The following is a 17,039-nucleotide window of genomic DNA, read 5'->3' on the forward strand; positions in this document are numbered from 1 at the left end:
AAACCAAGCTGTTAGGACTATATTCTTCCACTTGAATGGCAAGACACAAACTTTGAAGAAGAGGGAAAAATCTTAAAGAAAGGGAGGACCCTATACGGCTGAGGTAAATTGTACACTGTACCACCCCACCTCTACCCACTGCGCCCCATCCCTGCCCACATTCAGTATTTCCTAAAATGATGACAATTAGGTAGCATCCTTTCTGTCCATTCTCCCATCGACACGAAAACATATTTAGACTCCTCCATAATACTTAAATTGCTCAAATTTATCTAAATCGTCCCCAAATCATTTAATTTTATAGCATCTTTATTAGCAGTCCTCTAATGACTATTCTTGGGAACTTAATGTTATAATCCTCAATGCTCTATTTGGCCATTCCTTAACTCTAAAACAAAGTAGATAGAAAATAGCTTCAAATTCTCAATTGCAATCCAGAACTATTCACTGGAATCTAAACTTGGCCAGGGACATATATCAGTCTCAATAAAATGCTCTCACTTTTGCTTTTGAATACACAGCTTGTTCTCTCTGAGGAAGAAGGAAGGAAGGAAAGAAGGAAGGAAGGAAGGAAGGAAGGAAGGAAGGGAAGAAGGGAAGAAGGGAAGAAGGGAAGAAGGGAGGGAGGAATGGTGAACCAGCTAGCCAATGCCACGTTAATGAGCTTTTTGATTTGAAGTGTACTTGTTTGTAATTAGAGGTATAAATGAAAAAGGATATACAATCCTAAACATTCTTCCACACAAATTACGACTTAATTCTCTCAGTACAAATGATATAAGACACTTCATTCTTCTGCTTTCCAACATGGATATTTTCAGAAGTGCATTGATTTCAGAATGTAATATAGAAAGTGGCTGATTCCCCAAAACAAACATGAATAACTTACAAAACTCCTAGCAGTAAATAGTAGTTCTTATTTATTGTTGTTTTAATTAAAACTAAACCAAGCAGAAGTGTTCAGGCTTTGTATAACTGACTCTATTCTAAAAGAACTTCCATAAAAATTTTCCTTCTCCCAGGCAAAAGGCCAAATTCTTATCTTATTTAACCTACGGGAATTCTTTAATTGCATGGGAAAATGTCTAAAAGTTAATGACTTTTTTCCTATAGATCTATTATAGAGGTCCATGAGGCCAAGAGTTTACGTCTAAAAAGGTATCAGAAGCAATGTATACAGGCCATGCTTAGACAACTGCTAAGCAGGGTTCTGTTTTAGGTTCATTTGAGGCTTAAATGGAGTTAACATCTTTGAGCAGCACAAATAGAGATCTTTCTTCATTTGGAGAAAGCTTTTCTGTGTGTAAATAGAAACTAAAGCATTTTCTCCCAAAATAAAAAAATACCACTTCAACCAAAAAATACTTTTTTTAAACAAAAGTAAGGTTTTTTACAGAGTTATGTAACTATTTTTCACTATTTACACTATCATAGCTACGTGCAACCATAGGACATATCCATGTTACATTTTCATTTTAAATGGAGTTTTTGTGATATAAAATATCTTCCATGATAAATCCCAAAGTAAGAGTTAGGAATCTGTTGTAATAAATGCAAAGAAAGTAAATGGCTAAGAAGATATGACTATTATAATTGACTTATACTTTAAAAGGTGCTCAAGGTATATGAATATTTTGGGTTATATTAGCCTATATTATGAAAAAATAAAGTTTCCCTTAAACACATTATAATTATATATGCAAAATCTAGAATTCTAGTTTTCTCTTCCATTCTTGAAGTCAAAACAAATATTTTAAGTAAGGTTTTCAATGATGTCTTCAACTGATTGTTTAAATCTTGAGGGACCCTGATTTTCCATCTCAACCTTTTGAATGAGTCCAACAGTTTCTTAAATATCTTCTGCATTGTACTTGGTAAATGCCAGAAATAAATTTTACATTAAAAAATCAAGGTCCTGCAGTTTCATTTCAACAGGTAAATTTTATTATGTGTCTCATAGTAAACTTAATTGGCTAAATTATATCAAAGATCAGGCATAAGTCTACTTTCTGCTCAGTAGGAAGGGGCAATCACAAATGTGGAATGGAGTGGACTGGCATTCACTGAGCTCTCCCACTGCCTACCTGGGATGAGGTCTTGATGTTAGATGCTAAAGTACAGAACAATGCAATTTTGAAAGAACTGAATTCATACGCTAGAATTCCATAGTCAACTCACAACCTATGTTTCAGCAGTCTGTCTTTGGCATAGCTCTAATAGAAGGGAAGTTCCACCGGGAGCCAGACCAACACGTGGCATATTGATGCTCTTCAATTTTGCATGCAACACTCATGACTGAGAGTTAAGTATTACCATGCCTTCCTTAATGGAATCTCAGAATCATTTAATGAGACCTTCAATAATTCAGCTTTATCATAATCCTGGCTATTAAAAAAATAAAGTCTTTAGAATTTATCATCCTTCACTAAAAACATAATTAGCCTTAAAAGAACTGTGATTAATTTTGTTATCCAATCGCCCATTCCACTGGTGCTACATTTCCTGGAAGAGTCCTAAACTTGACAGTTTCTTCTGCCATTTCATGTACGTGTCTTGAACAGCCAAAAAATAAAACCAAATCTAAAAAAAAAAAAAAAAAAAAAGAGCATAGTTAAGCTTTATATGTCATAGAAGCTGCCCCAGGAATCTAGATATGAAGGTTACTATTACTCTTAAACATACTGGCTTGCTCTGAATTGCTAATTTTAATCAAGATCACAATAAAAGTAACTATTGCCTGGAGCCCTCAATACACAACAGGCACTGTTTATGTAACTCTTTGAGTTGGACATCACTGTTATTTCCATTCATACTTGAGAAAAGGGAGGCCCAGGATCTCCCACCTAAAGTGTCAAAGCCTGGGTTCAGATCCATTTGGTGCAGAGCTCAGTCCCTTACCCTCTCCTGCCCCCCTGCCTTCTGCAGAACTACAAGTGTTGGAATGCCTTGGTTCTGGATCCACACAGGGAAGGCATTACTTAACATTAACTAGCCTGACTTTGGGGTTGGAGAGGTGAAAAGAAGAGAAATTTGGGGAATCCTAAAAGATCAGGAAGCAAATTTTTTTAAAAAGTTCCTTTTCCCAAAACTGTCTTTATTGAGCACCATTTCATCCTGGTTTAGGGTCACCAAAGTATACTGATTTGTCTGAGACTGTCCCAGTTTTCATATTAAAATTGCTTAAGACTGTCCTAGTTTTTAAAGTCCTGTGTACCCCTTGGTCCTGGGCAAACCAGGATGGTTGGCCACCCTATATAATTCAGGATTGCAGAACCTCTCTATTTTATAAATATTTTCAAATTTTGTATTCAAATTTACTGATAGAAAAGTAAAACCAAGGAAGATCTATAATGATAATACCTATTATTGTAAGCACTTCAAATGCACTTAGGCATTTGTTTGTGTGAATGTGTTTTAGGAAAGCAATCATCCTATTTCAATGCATAATAATATGCCACAGGAGTTGTCTTTGGACTGTAAGAGGAGATGAGTCAGACAATAGAATTTTAATTACACTTTGATAAATTAGACAAGGACTCAAGGCTCTCTTTTTGGTTTATCGTTTTTATAAAAATCTAGAATTTAGACAGATTGGCTTCCTATAGATTAAGCACAACAATTCAAGAAGCTGCTATTCTATTTGATTAACTCCTATAGAATTAAACTATTCTTATGATTGTGTTTGGTGGCTAGACTTGGCCATCAGGAACGCATATTTGGGGAGGAGATGGCTCATGCGGTAGAGCGCAGCTTAGCATGCACAAGATCCTGGGTTCAATCTCCAGTACCTCATCTAGAAAAAAAAAGAATGCATATTTAACTGGATATAAGTAAAACCTCTAATTGTTGGGTTGTTCTGAAGTCATACTACCATAATGATAAGTCCTACATGGAAAAGGAGAAAAAAAAGCCAGAAAACAGTAATGATGATAAACTTACTGCAGAGACTTGGAAAGTTACAGTGCATTGTACCATACTTGCTAATGTGCTTAGAGTTTAATACCGAATTAGTGTCATACTTAATATTAGCTGAAATGAATTTTTATATTCCACAGCTTAAAATGATGGTAAGTTTTTATTGGGCCTAAGCCTAAACTAATGTGCGTGTAAATCCATGTACTATCTACCAGGAAAAATATTTCCTTATACTCTTTTCTCAGCTGACCATTTCCAAAGACCAGAAGAATTAAGTTATTGAAGAAAAGTATTAGGTCTTCTGTGGATTTTTTTTTCACAAATGGAAAAATTGTAAGTGTGTAAAATGGAATTTAAAGTGCCTTACTCACAAAATGTTATTTTACTTCATTTTAAGTCCAGTGAATATATGCATGAATATGCAGCATCATTATATCTTCATATCTGATTAATAAATTACAGTTTCTCAGATTCATTTCAGTGATTTTTCTAGTATATTAAATATAAATCATTTCCTAACTCAGAACATCAGAATTTTGCACAAAACATTCAAAAATATGTTTAAAAAGGAATTTTGCATTTGAAAATGTATTTGACAACATGTGGCTTATAGGAGAATAGCTCTGAGTCAATTTTTTTTATTGTTGCTTTTATTTTAAATAGCATTTAACAGCTGATATAACTTGGCCATTTTCCTCCCACATGTATTGTAATCAAAATTTAAATTAAAGACTAAAACCACACTTTGCAAGTGAACTTATTAAAATTAGTAAGGTGGGAAAGTACTGGAAATGTAAAAAAGTCAGTAAAATAGAAGTTTGAGCGACTTGGGTTTTTATCAGGAAACAACTTGAATGAATTGGGCAAGAAAAAGATGGCAAGTATTTGTTTATACTGTGAGAATGTCAGAGATCTGGAAGAGAGGGAAAGATACAGGCAAAAAGACATAGTGGGGAAATTCAGAGAGCTCTTCACTGTTCATAAACTTAACGGACAAGTAAATGCCACCTTGCTTCAAACTGAAGACATTCTTGACATTTGATTTTTATACAATCATCATGAGATGGAAATCCAGAAATCCATCTGTAATGATAGGCAAATGAATCAGTAGGTTGGTAACACAAATAGATAACATTCTAGGGCCAAGATACGGTACCTGATGTCTATAAAAGCATTACCCTTGGGACAAGGATACAGCCACAGGTTGGGGCCCATGAGGTGCATATTCTATTTGCTATGCATTTGTAACCAACTGTAAATTATCAGTCACTTTGCTCAATGTACACTTTTAGGACAGATTCAATCATTTCTCCCTGAGCCAGACTGAATTTTTTTTAATTCATTTTCAAAGCATAGGCATTTAATCTAGGTAGGCAAGAATACTTTAAACATTAGTGGCTTAGATCTAAACTTAACAGACATATGTACAAACACCTACATAATAAATAAGTTGCCCTAAATAGCAATATGTAAAGTATCATATGGGGTTTTAATGCCCTGTATAAGTAAATAGAAAATAGGGACTTCTACACTTTTTTTTTTTTTTGGTATTAGGTAGAATAATTGGTGTCTGTCTTGAGTCACTGCAATATGTAAAAATGTTTTTACTCAAAGGTCAGAGTTAATTTAGGGAGTTATTATGCAAAATTCATCTAAGTTTTCCATAGTATATAGTCCAGGCAAAATTCTAACTTTCTATCCTCCTTAGAAAAGCATCTATGTTAAATATCAATTTTAAGTGGAAAAAATGACAGGGTAATCTTCAAGACATTTCTTTGCAGAATGTTTAAAGCAACTGTGGCTGTTAGGAACATAGACAACTTTGTTCTCACCTTGCGGTGTCCACGGTCAGACCCTTTACTAGCACACAGCGCGGAACTCAGCAGTCACAGAACTGAGACTCACCTACGGTGACTGAGCTACCACACCGTCCATTGTTTCATTTAGTTACTTCCTGCCACTCTCATGGACACACCCGAAATACAGAGAACTAAAGGACTGCTGACAACATTTGCCATGCTTTGATACCCTCCCCTCCCCTCTGCCCACAAAAAAAGAGCAAAGGTGCTATTCTTTACTAATAATGGATATCACAGAATTTTGATCTGGGATGTACCAGGAAGATTATGTAGTTCAACAGCCTCATTTCAGATTTCAGGAAATTTAAAGTCCAAGGAAGTTGAAGGACCCCCCCCCACCGCCTCCGCCCAAGGCAGAAACAAAGTAGAACCCAAGTCCCCCAGTTCTCAGCATACCATTCTTAAGGTTAGATGCTTCTTTCACTTGGCATTTTATACATTCAGACTGTACACAGAAGCCTGATTCAGTTCACCTGAAAATCCTACCTCTTATCTCTTAGTAATTAATAGTTGTTTAAGTCAATTCAGAACACTTTAATTTGCTGCAGAGAACAAAACTGATTAAAAGGTCTTTGACATGTCTAATTAGTCTGAATGTGCCTCTCTGTATACTCGAACCATATGGAGCTTTTGTTGCTACGTTGAGGATCTACATTACATGAATGCGTGTGTGTGTGTGTTCAGACACGCCTCCCAGGCTAAACCACACCACCACACTGTGAAATCAGCCCTCAATTGGACAGCTTTGCTAGTAACCCAGTACCTCTGAGACCTCTCACCCATCAGAGTATATGCTACAATGCAAAGTATGAATGAAATACACTAATTCCTTAAAATGGAGGTAAGTATAACAAAAAAGGGTTTCATGGCCAAAAATATTTGGGAGACACTGAAAAAAGCTCAAGAAGACAAATTTCTTTCTGCATTATTTCTCAGAACTTTTCTCAGAAATTTTCCAATGTGCATTACTGATCTACAAAATAAATATGTAGTAAGTGGGAGTTCAAGATTTGCAGATACTAGCTACTATACATAAAATAGAAAAACAACAAAGTCCTATCGTACAGCACAGGGAACTATATTCAATATCTTGTAGTAATTTTTAATGAAAAATATGGAAATGAATATATGAATGTATATATATGACTGAAACCTTATGGTATGCATCAGAATTTGACACAATACTGTAAACTGACTATACTTCAATTTAAAAAAATAAAGAAAAGAAAAACAAAAAAATACATAGTAAATATATACAATTGATTTAAACATCTAGACTCTCTTTGTTCTAATACTTTAAGTGTTGAACCTAAATTTATATGGTATTTAATGTTTAAAAATAAATTAGACAATTTATTAAAAACAACAAGCCCCTTCCCCATCTGTGGGATCCTTATCTATATTTACTCACTCAGGAGTATCAGTGACAAGAATACACAGTTCTGATGCCACCAACAGTACTGCTGACCACCAGTATCTCCCCTTTAAAACCACAATTTATCCAGCCTGTGACCACAGCCAATGACATGACAGAAAACCATGAACATATGACAAATTTGGTGCTTACAGGAAGGACTAATATTGCCATTTGAGCCACAATCACATTTCCTCTCTTTAAAATTAGGCTGGATCACAGGATTGTTGCTCAGGAAAATGTTCAAGGGAAAAATTACAATGGGACTGCAATCAGGAAAGCAACTGAATTAAGAATTAATTACATACGTATTATGCTAACCTTTTAGTTCTTACAAATCTCCAGGCACCAAACAAGCATTTCATTTTAACACTTCAGGACTTTTCCAGTTGTCATTCTCTTTCTGCCTGGAAAATCCTTCTCCTACCCTCTTTCACTACCCTAAAATCCCAACCCCACTGCTTCCCACTCACCGCCTTCCATCTTTTGAGTCAGTAACTCAACTAACTCATTCTTCAGTTTGTCGACGAAAACGTAATCAATCTAAGAAAGAAATGGAAAATTTTACTCCAGCCAAATTTGAGGATTATAACCAGAAAGAGCATCTCAGAAAGCTCTAACAACTGTTCCGCGGATTAAAAATCAAGGCACAGCTTTGTAAGTTTGTTGGAGACAGAGGGCTGTACATCAAGTGATGTATCATTGACAGTTTACATAATCCAGATCTAAGTGTCATCCGGGTGGGTCATGTGACCCCTTACAAGATCAAGAAGGAATGTCATCTTTAAAGGAGTCACCGTGTTGATGCTAGGAGAATGTTGCTCTTTATGGTTGAGCAGGTATTCCTGCCGATGGGGGAGGTTTGTTTGATGCATAATGCAGATCCACAGTGCAGAGTCGGGGGAGAGGAGGCCAAAGGGCAGAGAAGAATTTTTTATGTTTAAGTTTTTCTTGTCTTGCTGTAAAATATGAATGTTATTTCATAATTTCTTCCCTCAAATATTACTTCTTCTGATAATCCTTCTGAATCATCTCTATAATATTTTCCCTCATAATAGCACTTTCATGATGCATGATTTTATATTATTTACAAGGATATTTGTCAAATAGCTGTCTTACCAATTAGACTGCAAACTCCAAGAAAGCAAGAAACTCTATTCCATTCACCAACACCCAGAACAAGTAGGCCCTTCTTATTTATTTGTTAATTGCACTGAATGAACAAAGGTAGGACTAAACAAATGATCTGAACTAATATTTAGTTCCTACAACACACCACCATTAATAAGCAGACAGGAAAACTGTCCCTTTCTCCCCCAAGAGACCCAACCAATGAGCTGAACTAAATGTTCTTTGATGCAATGTGAAGAAGAGCTTCAGAGTTTGCATCCCTCACTTGGGTGTCATTCAGAAATGCATGCATCATTGACCTCAGAAACTTCAGTGTCATTACCCCTGAGGAGCAGCTGCCCTATGTCTCAGGTCTCACACAGGAAGCCTGCAAGCCACATATTTGTCTGGTTTTAAATAGCACTGATTTTCTAGGTTCTTCCTGCAAATATTTGTGATATTCATTGCCCTTAGAAAGGAAGTTCAAATGTGGGTCTAACCCCTTAAAGTAATCACCTTAGTAAAAACTTTGAAACTAAAATATTATGACCAAAATTAGCCTGGAATATGTGTGTGTATGTAGAAGTGTACACAGATGTGTACAAATGTGTGTGTATGTGATATATGGAGTGTGTTTATAAATATCAGTATCAATATAGTAAATGCAGCTTAGAAGTTAATACAGGTTATGAATTTCTTGACAACATGGTAGCAAAAAGTGACATGAAAATGATGATATGGTGATTTTTCTGAAAATGGATACTTTAGCCCTCCATAATTCTACAGGTTCTTTCCGTGTGGAATAAATCAAAGCGATCAGGGCTTAGTTGAAATATGTGTTCTTCTTCTGCAGAAAAAATAAAAACAGACATCGCTCTTTGAACAACATACTTGCCTGATGAAGACCCATGATAACTGTGCTTTCTACGTGTTACCTTGAAATATTTCTAGGAAATGATATTTTTTTGATACTCAACCATCTTTTTCAATTACACCTGACAATCAACTCTCTTAATGCACTTTTAAATTGCTATAATTTTGGAGTCTTCCTTACTTTTAGGCTTATAATATATCGTCTTCAAGGTTCAGTGCTCTTTCATGTAACACCGGCAGCACCTACAGTAACAGCAATTCTGCAATTTTTTCTTTTTTTTCCCAAGGTCTAGCTACTCCTTCAGAAAGCTGACCGCTTTATTTGATTTTGGCCTGTTGTTGATAGTCCTTAATTCCTACATCTTTTAGAATACTCACTTGCTATTATTTTGAAAACAGACACTTCTAATTAAGGTACTTGTAAGTTATGCTAGCGATTATTAACCAACACTTGTGTCCTGTCTGATCACCTCCTTTATGAGAGCTTTGCAAGTTCAGATTGAAACAAAGTTCAAAAGGCAAATTTATCTCCAAGAATACTTTAATTCAGTAACTTAATTCTTAAAGTAGATACATTTACCTCCCTTCCCTCTCTCTTGTTCTTTCTTTTGCTATTTCTACAGAGTATCAGAAGAGGCCCTCCAAACAAAATCATAAGCTTAATATCACAGTTAACTAACCAAACACAGACGTGCTAACCTTTGGGTGTTACCAATAATCTAAATGTTAAGTTGCTGGTCAGTTAAACCAAAAGATAGGGGCATTATAGTTTGCTAATGCAGAAAATAAATACTTCTCAGGTAGATGTTTCTTATAACTTTAGAAAGTCAGCAAGAAGTCTTCCTAAGTTCTTCAAATTCATTGCACTGGAATATAGGTTTTGTAATAAAGCTAATTTTTATCAAACTTGCAAAGACCTAAGCCCAAACGTTTCCTATAAAAAAAACAAAAGGAGACTCCTTACCTATGGAAGAGAGTCACATGTGGAGATAAAAATTCAAAGCTTTGCACACATTTCCCCCACAAATCTATAAAATGAAGCTTTATACTGCAATAGTACAGCACTGCTTCAGGGTCTAAAACGAAATCTGAAGTTTCTGATTTGCAACTGCCTGAAATTTCTGGGTCTTCAACAAAAATTGAGCATTAATAACTATCTAAATATAAGAACTCTCTTGACATTGCATCATTTATCTCTAAGTAGTCCTTACTTATATTTTTTTCCTTAAGAAATATGAGTCTCATGCTGCAGTTATCAATATGCATAACCAACCCTTTTGGAAGCAGCATTTCCCAAGAGGAAAAAATATATATGATCGATAGTAATTAAGTTCTATAAAAGAAAAATCTGTTGAGATCTGTGTATCTTACCTTTCTATATACAAAAGACTCTTTATTCCATCAAATAAAATATTTTTTACAAAATGTTTTCTCATTGAGATTTAAATGCATCCCTTTTTGAAAGTGCAGTTAAGGAAAGTATCACATGATGGTGAAATTTACACTTCTCCTTTACATGGCTTGTTTTATTCTAAACACACCTCCATAAATAGTGTACAGCTTCAGCAAACAGCACATTCTTCAAATTTTTCTCTCAGCTATTAAATACTAATTTCTAAGGGCTAAAATACAGAACTAAAGGTACAATTGCACCCTCTACTGTTCAAATTTTCTATTCCATATGAGCAAAGCACCCTGTACATTTGCTTAACATTTCTCTGTAAAAGTAAAAAAATTTTTTTTTACTTTTTTACAAAAAGTAAATTAGCGGGTAAATCATATTGGCTTCCTTTGACATTAATTATCAGACCCTCAAATCAGCTCTATTTGCTAAAACTTCTTTAGTAATACAAATGGAAACTTGACATTTATACAGTTACTGAAACCAAACTACTTTAGAAAATAATGACTCTTAGCAAGATACTTGAAACGTGAAGTATTCATTAACTTACTGGGAATAAATGGCAATGTTGATCATCTTCTTAACATTAGTCTTAACAAGGAAAAATATCTTCATAAAAGCCAACAACTGGCATACTCTTCTAATAGCGTATAAAGTTTAACCCATTTTTTTAAAGTTAGAAATCAAAATAAACATTAACATTTCTCTGAAAGGGCATAGTGAAGTTCTAAAAAATTAGTTTTGAGACCCTCCTATCAAAATTGTCAAAATTTAAAATACTATGAGTCAAAATTAATAGCCTATTTGTTTTCTTTTAAACCTGTCTTTCATGATTTACTTACACAGTAGTTGTCTGATACTCATTTGAAAGTTTTCTTATCAATTTCTTCTCCTAGTGATAAAGAATTAGCTTATCACTGACCAACCGTCCCACCAAGAATAACTAGAAAAGCTGGGCCAGAAAGAGATGTTTAAGGCTCTGGAAAATTTCTACGCAGTAAGGGACTGAAGGGCTAATACTTCCGAGGAGAGGGAAGTCCAGACAGGCCATACCAACACACAGTGTCCTTCTGAGCCATTTATCAATTACAAAGCACTCCTAAGAAGACAAATAATGGTATAGGAGAGAAGATGAAGCTAAGAAGTTGAACAAAGGTTCTAAGAGTCTCATGGGGCTGAAGGGACAAAAATTGGAGTTCAAGCCCAAATAGTTCAAAACCATAAGGCTAATTCTTAACTGGGGGCAGGGAGGGCATAGCTCAGTGGTAGAGTGCGTGCTCGAGGGCCTAAGTTCAATCCCCAGTGCCTCCATTAAGATAAATAAATAAGTAAAACCTAATTATCTTCCCCCGCCAAAAAAAAACCCCAAAACTAAATAAATAATTAAACCGTAACTGATACTAATCCAGTACTCACAAAGACTGAAACTCAGCCGCAAATCTGCTCAACCCATAAATGGACTAAGGCGATCTGCTTCTCGTCAACCTGCTTGTCAAGGGCAAAAGTAAATCCTCACTGGAGGAAGATCACATCACCCAGAGCCTCAAATTATCTCTACGTTTTTTCATGTACAGCGTCTGGAATTCAATCAAAAGCAGCTAGGTCTATCTAGAGATAATACCACACAACCTAAAGCTACAAAAAAACAAAAGCAGACCGATGGGAAATCCTGATGTTGGAATGATCTGATATGAAATTTGAAATAATTGTGACAAATTTGCCTTATAAATATGACGGAAATGTTGGTACGTTCAACAGAAAACTGGAAACTATGAAGGAAATTGAAACTGAAATTTTAGAACTGAAAAAAGCAGTAACTGAATTTTCATAATTCTGTAGCTATGTTTAATAGTGGGAGACAGAATTAGAAACCGGAAGATAAGTCCAAAAAAAACAGCTAGATTAAATAGAGAAAAAGAATAAGACACAGAAAAAAGGATATGAGAGGTGGGGTCACAAGGAAAAGATCTAACCTATATATCACTGGAATCCCAAAAAGAAAGGAAGGAGAGAATAGGGCAGAAGTAATATTTGAAGAAATAATCGCTATGAATTTTTCCAAATGGATATCCATACTAAGCCACGATTTCAAAAGGCACTGAAAACCACTATCACAATAAATGCAAAACAGAGAGAGACACAAAACACACAACCCCTGAGATAAATCATTGTAAAACAACTTACAATCATAATAAAATAAATAAAAAGAAAACTCCTAATAGCAGACAGAGAAAGCTACTCATCACCTACAAAGGAGCAATAGTAAGATGACAGTTGATTTCTTAATTGGAACAGTGAACACTACAGGACAGTAGGATGGTACCCTCAAAAGGTTAGAAGAGAATAAAACTGCTAACCTAGAATTCCATACTTAGAAAAAACTCCTTTGAAAATAAAGGAAGTAAGTACATTTTCAGAGAAACAAAAACCAAAGAATTTGTCACCAACAGATTCATACTAAAGATAACCCAAAAAAAAGTTCAGGAAGGAAGAAAATGAAACTAGATGAATGCACAAAGATACAAGGAAAAATACGTATCATAATAAATATGAGGTTAAAACTACACGAATGATCACTGTAGAAAACAATAACAACATCTGGAAACAATAATATGAAAGACAGAAGGGAACCAATGGAGTAGAATGTTGTTAGGTTATTGTTCTGTCTGAGAAGTAACAAAAGTATTAATTTTTCTTTAATTTTGCTAGTTCAAGGATGCACTGCATGTTGTGATTTGTAAAGTAACTACTAAAATAAATAAAACATATATACATAAAAATTGATGAAGTGAAAATGAATATTAAAAATAATTTATTAATTCAAGTATAGGCACAAAAAAGAGAAAAACTTACATAGAAAAGGAGATGCAAGTAGAACACAATCAGTAAGATGACAGATTTAAGCCAAAATGTACCAGTAATGAATTAATGTCAAGAGATTAATTCCACATACTAGACAAAGATTGTTTGCTTGAATTTAAAAATAAAATAAGTATATACACCTTATAAGACACAATTTCTATATAAGGAAACAGAGTGGTTTAGAGTAAAAAAGGTGAGCACAAATTAAACACAGACGAAAAGAAAGCTGATGTAGTTCTACTGATGCCAGAGAGTATTTTAAGAAAACAAGCATTAATAGAGATAAAGAGGAACATTTCACAATAATAAAAAGATGGATTTATCGAGAAGGAATTATAATTCTAAATTTGTATGTACTCAGTAACAGCCTCAAAACACGTGAAGTAAAAATTCATAGTGCTAAGAGGAGATAGAGACAAATTCACAATCTTATTGAGTGATTTCAACTAATTTCTCTCAATAACTGATAGACAAAACAGACAGAAAATCAGGATATAGAAGATTTGAACAATATAGTTAATAAACTTAATTGTAATATGTAGAACAGTCTAAAACTACAGGACATAAAACGAAGTTTCAACAAACTTCAAAGGACTGAAATCATGACTCTTACTGCAGAGGCATTAAGCTAAAAATCAATAACAAGAATCATCTGAAGAGATACAGAACAGGATTTGATAAAATTCAATATCCATTCATGATTTTGAAATTATCTTTAAAATTCTGACCTAAAAGTATAGTTACCTGATGGAGGATCTCTACCAAAAAAGTCTACCAGAAACTTCATACACAATGGTGAAATCCTGAAAGATTTCCCCCTCGTATTACAAAAAGAAATGATGCCTGTTATCACTGTACTTATTCAACATTATAAATGAGGTCCTAGCCACTGAAATAAGGTAAGAAAAAGAAATTAAATGCACAAAGTTTAAAAAAGGAGATTACATACTCGAATACATAGAATTACAGACAAACTATTAGAATGGGTGAATTTAGCAAGTTAAGTACATACAATGTTAATATTAAAAATCAATAATATATCTCTATACCAGCAATAAGCATATAAATATTTTTTTCAAAATGATAACATTTTCAATACCTGCAAGAAAACAACATAAATTTAAGAATGAAATTAATGAAATATGTAAGTGATTTCTACACAAAACACCAAAAATTGAGAGAAAATTAGTCATAAGCAAATAGAAAGTTATGTCATGTTCAAAAATTAGAAGAGTCAATATAGTAAAATGTCAATTCTAAGCTGACACAAAGTTTCAACTCAACCCCCCCCCAAATTTTCAGCTTATTTTTGGGCAAAAAATCCAAAATTTATGAAGAATTACATTGCAATTAAGAACAGCTAGAAGTATCCTGAAAAAGAACAAATTTGGAGGATATACACTACTGCATATCAAGAGTTACTATCAAGCAACATAACTGCACTACTATAAAGCTGGTAGTGGTGTGAATACAAATACTCAATAGACTAGGATGTAGAGTCCTGAAATAAACCCACATATATTTGCCATTTGATTTACAGCAAATGGAGCACTACACAAATGATAGTTTTTTCAGTAAATAAAGCTCTATCAACCAACTATCCATTTGAAGGGATAAAACTCTGTGCCCTTCCTGATGCTACACACGAGAATTCAATTCCAGGTAAGTTGTAGATCTAAATATAAAAGATAAAATGTAAGAACTTCTAAAAGATAATATGTCAAAAAGCATATTCATTAACTTAGAATAGGTGAGGCTATCTTAAGATGCAAAACACTCCCACAAGGGAAAAAATTCATGAAATGAACCATATTAAAATTAGGAAATTCTTTTGATCAAAAGACACCATTAGGGTAGATCCATGTCATTATACATTTGTCAAAACCCATAGAATGTACAACAGTAAGAATGAACTCTAATGTAAAACATGAACTTTAGGTGATAATGATGTGTCAATGTAGGCTCAACAATTGGAACAAATGTAGCACTCTGGTGCAGGATTTTGATAGTAGGGGAGGCTGTGCACATGTGGAGGCAGGGGGTGAGTGGGAAATCTCTGTATCTTCCACTTAATTTTGCTGTGAAACTAAAACTGCTCTAAAAAATAAATTTTATTTTTTAAATGATACCATTAAGAGAGTCAAAAGACAAACTACAAAATAAGAAAAGATACTTGTAACATATATATATGATCAGCAAAAGGCTTAGACTACATCTGGAATTCGAAAAATTCAGAAGAAAAGACATAATACCACAGGGAAAAGGGCAAAAAACTTGAAAATTACAAGTGTTCTGACAAAATAGTGTATCTGAATAGCCAAGAATCATATAAGAAATTGCTCAATTACATTAATCAACAGATAAATATAAATTAAATACAATGAGATACTACTACATACCTACTCAAATGATTAAAACTGAAAAAACAAATCACAACAACAATGTGGGAGAATTTGTGAAACAATGAAAATTCTTGTGCAGTACTAGAGGGAGTATAAATCGGTGCAGCCACTAGGGAAAACTGGGGCAATTTCTATCTAAACTAAACATGGCTATAGCATTATCTAGAAACTCCAATCTTAGGGATGCATCCAAGAGAAATAGGTGCATGTTATCACCAGATGATATGTGTAAGAACATTCATGAAAACATAATTTATAATATTCCAGAAGTGGCAACAACACAAATGTCCATCAAGAGTAGAACAGACAAACATATTTTACATACATGCAATAGAATATAGAAGACAATAAAAATAAGTGAACATTGCTACAAGCAACAACAGCAATAACACTCACGAACGACATTCAGCAAAAGAAGGGTGTGTGTATCTTTCTGAGTTAACTCTTATTTTATGGTTGGCTTTATTCTTTTGATAACTATGTAAGTTTAAAAAGCTAAAGCTATAAACATTCTTAAACAATGAACAGTACATATATGTAAATTAAACATGTATCTGCAGTAAAAAAAAAAAAAGATCTATCAAGCCATGAAAGACTTGGAAGAAACTTAAAAGACATATTACTAAATCAAAGAAGCCAGTCTGAAAAGGCTACAAACCGTACGATTCCAATCAAATGACATTCTGGAAAAGGCACAGCTACAGAAACAATAAAAAGATGGTGGTTTCCAGGGGTCTGGGGAGAGGGAGGGAGGGAGGAATAAACAGATGGAGCACAAGGGATTTTTAGAGCAGTAAAATTATTCTGTATGATAATATAGTGGTGGCTACATGTTGTTATGCGTTTGTCCCACAGAATGTACAACATCAAGAGTGAACCCTAATATAAACTATGGACTTTGGTTGATAATAATGTGCCCACGTTGGTTCATCGATTGTGCCAAATATGCCACACTAATGAGGGATGTTGAGGGTAGGGGAGTATGCACGTTGGGTGGGGAGGGCTATGTGCAAACTCTGTATTTTCTGCTCAATTCTGTTGTGAACCTGAAACTGCTCTAAAAGAGTAAAGTCTATTAAAAAAATACTCAGCAAAACAAGCCAACTATATAAGGATACATATTGTATGGTTTCTTTCACAAAATTCTAAAATGAGCAAAACAAATTTATGGTAAAGATAATGGTTACTTAGCAGGGCAGAAA

General features: G+C 34.3%; 1 protein-coding gene across 1 annotated transcript in view; it reads right to left on the bottom strand.

Annotated features, from left to right (window-relative positions):
* The window catches only part of PRKG1 (protein kinase cGMP-dependent 1), a 1,109,393-nt gene that overhangs the window by 1,037,181 nt on the left and 55,173 nt on the right, over positions 1-17,039 (bottom strand). The gene's annotated exons all lie outside the window — the stretch shown is intronic.

This window comes from Vicugna pacos, chromosome 11 (genome assembly GCF_048564905.1).
Source record: "Vicugna pacos chromosome 11, VicPac4, whole genome shotgun sequence".
NCBI lineage: Eukaryota > Metazoa > Chordata > Mammalia > Artiodactyla > Camelidae > Vicugna > Vicugna pacos.